General features: G+C 55.1%; 1 non-coding gene across 1 annotated transcript; it reads left to right on the top strand.

Annotated features, from left to right (window-relative positions):
• Positions 1–2,424: 2,424 nt before the first annotated feature.
• Positions 2,425–2,497, top strand: TRNAA-CGC. The gene has a single exon. It is a non-coding gene; the product is annotated as a tRNA-Ala (tRNA).
• Positions 2,498–2,940: the final 443 nt, after the last annotated feature.

The following is a 2,940-nucleotide window of genomic DNA, read 5'->3' as shown; positions in this document are numbered from 1 at the left end:
AAGTGGTTGCAACCACACACACACACACGTTACGTGTGCATCTCCATGCTTTGAAATATATTTCACAACCTGCTTCATTTCTGTTCAGAACCATTGGCCTTGGCCTTTTGAATGGCTACATCGTATTCTACAGTGCGCTATCCCATCATCACTTTGTCTCTTATTGACAAAGATTTTAAATATTTGCATCTTTTGCTATTACTACAGTGCCATAATGACTGCTCATCTCAGAGATCTTTTTCTGGAAGTTTTTAAGGTGGTGGTGGGGGGGGGGGGTTGGTGCCCACTGCTGCCAACATTTGGATTCAGGAGGCAGGCAAGAAGCAGAGAAAGACAGACAGACAAATGGACAATGTCGTCAACTGCCTGCAGCCTCCTACCTCGGGGCTTAGCTTCCCCAGCTGCACAGGGTGGGAGCAGGAAGGACTCCCACTTCCCTTCTGGTTTTGAATTCTCTGGGTAGCCCTAGTCTGACCCCAAAGACCAGAGGCAGGAGGGCTCTGGGGCTCCGGGAAGTAGAGTCCAGGGAGGCCAGGGCAGGTGGCAGCTGGGTTCAACCAGAGCCCAGGACCAACCAGGACTGAGTCAGACAGTGGCTTTTTCTCCCTGCCTGCGGCAGGCCCCACCTGGCACCCCAGCGGCTTGGCTGGGGGCCAGCTCCCTAACTAGATGGTTCAGGGCCCCAGGCTCAAGAACTAAAACCCTAAAACAGCCTCCAGGGTTTTCTGGGCACCTGACCCTCTGGCACTGGGTCTGAGGGACTCCCTCCTCCCCACCCAAGTGTCTGAGAAGGGGTGTTTCTCCTACTTACCATTTGGGGGTGGAAATAGCCAGAGTTGGACAAGAGCAGAAATGCTCAGCCCAGTAGCCCAAACGAGCTGCCCAGGTGGGAGGAGGCAGTGGGAAGCCAGAGCCAGGGAGGGTGGGGCCCAGGGCCATCTGCCGAGTGCCAAGCCAGGTGCCCAGGGGCTCAGGATGCGGCCTGCAAGGCCTGGGCCCAGCACTGAAGAGGGCCCAGTGCGGCCCAGCCGCCACTACCTGACACTGGGCCGGCTCTCCCTTCCTGCTCTCCCCAGGGCTCCCCAACGTTCCTGGGGGCCCTGCCTCGCCCCAAGCCTCTCACTGAGCCTGGCACCCCGGCACCAATCCTTCTCCTGGTGGCCTCCACCCAGTGCCCAAGGAGTTGTTCGGAAACATTGACTGACTCATGACCCTTCTGTGCTTAAAACCCTCCAGTGGAGGGACTTCCCTGGCGGCCCAGTGGTTAAGACTCCGCACCTCCAATGCAGGGGGTGCAGGTTCGAGCCCTGGCTGGGGAGCTAAGATCCCACATGCCTCGCAGTGTGGCCAAAAACAAAAAACCCTCCAGTGGCTTCCCCCTGTACTTTGAATCAAGTTCCAGCCTCTCACCATGACCACCCAGGCCCCGCAGGACGGCCCAGGCTCGCCACCTGACCCTTGCCCCCCACACACACCTCCTCAGCCTCACACCCCCTCCAGCTTCCTCAGTCTCTCTTCTGCCCTCAGCACCTTTGCATTTGCTGTTCCCCAGCCTGGAACACCCTCTCCAACCCACACACATGCACAACCCGCCTCCCCCATCTAGCTCCATCTCACCCTACGGGTGTGCCTAATGGCCTCTTTCTCAGAAAAGGTTTCCCCTTTTTTTTTTTTTAAATAAACCTGTAGGTTACTTAGAGTTTTGTTTTGTTTTTAATTTATTTATTTTTGGCCGTGTTGGGTCTTTGTTGCAGCGCACCGGCTTCTCATTGCAGTGGCTTCTCTTGTTGCGGAGCACGGGCTTTAGAGGCGCGGGCTTCAGTAGTTGCAGCATGCAGGCTCTGTAGATGTGGCTCGCGGGCTCTAGAGCGCAGGGTCAGTAGTTGTGGCGCACGGGCTTAGTTGCTCCGCAGCATGTGGGACCTTCCCGGACCAGGGATCGAACCCGTGTCCCCTGCATTGGCAGGCGGAGTCTTAACCACTGTGCCACCAGGGAAGTCCAAGATTTTCCCTTTCTAAAGGAGACCCCAGTCCTTCTCCCCTCTTAGTCTTAAGCCACTCTTCATCTTCCCTCGTTTGCTTCATCTGCTCCCCACTAGAGTGGAAGCTCTGTGAGGGCAGGGATGCCGTGGGGTTGTCCAGGGCTGCGGTCTGGGCCAAGGAAACCATGAGAGTGACACCGACACCGTATGGTGACCACTTGCCCATGCCAGCTCTGTCCTTCACATACGTTAGTCACTCAATCCCCTCTACAGCCGTAAAATACAGGTACTGTTATTACCATCTCCCTTTTATGATGAAGAAACTGAACACAGAGAGGCTAAGTCACTTGCTTCAGGCCACACAGCCAGGAAGTGCTGGAGCCACGATCCAGAGGCAGCTGAATTAGTGATTTTGAACAGATGAATTCCTACTTCAGGGAATTCCCTGGTGGTCCAGTGGTTAGGACTCTGCACTCGCATTGCCAAGGGCCCGGGTTTGATCCCTGGTTAGGAAACTAAAATCCCACAAGCCACGCAGTGCGGCAAAAAAAAAAAAAAGAATTCCTATTTCAGAGATGAGGGAAGTGAGGCTCAGAGGGCAATGAGGGTAAATAAGACAACTGAGGGTAAACCCAAGTCCTCGCTCTGAGAGCTGCATCTCCTCCCGCGGTCCCCACAGCCTCTTTGCTGCCTGCTGGGAGGGTGAGGCTGGAGCCCAGAGCCCGGTTAGCTAGCATGGGGAGACCAGGTGCCAAGCCCCGAGGTTGCCAGCCTCCCTCATAATTAAAGACACACATCAAAGACAGCTCCGAGGTACCATTAAAAATCCATTAAGCGAGCAAAAAATAAATCCAGAAGGTAAAACTCGGGTTGGCACACTGTGGGGAGAGGAGCACATACACATGTCCCTGATGGCCCTTAAAACGGCCTCAGGGTTTTCAGACACCAGTAAAACCGC

This window comes from Balaenoptera musculus, chromosome 8, assembly GCF_009873245.2.
Source record: "Balaenoptera musculus isolate JJ_BM4_2016_0621 chromosome 8, mBalMus1.pri.v3, whole genome shotgun sequence".
NCBI lineage: Eukaryota > Metazoa > Chordata > Mammalia > Artiodactyla > Balaenopteridae > Balaenoptera > Balaenoptera musculus.
Note: the sequence above shows the minus strand (reverse complement) of the source record. Positions and strands in the feature narration are given on the sequence as shown.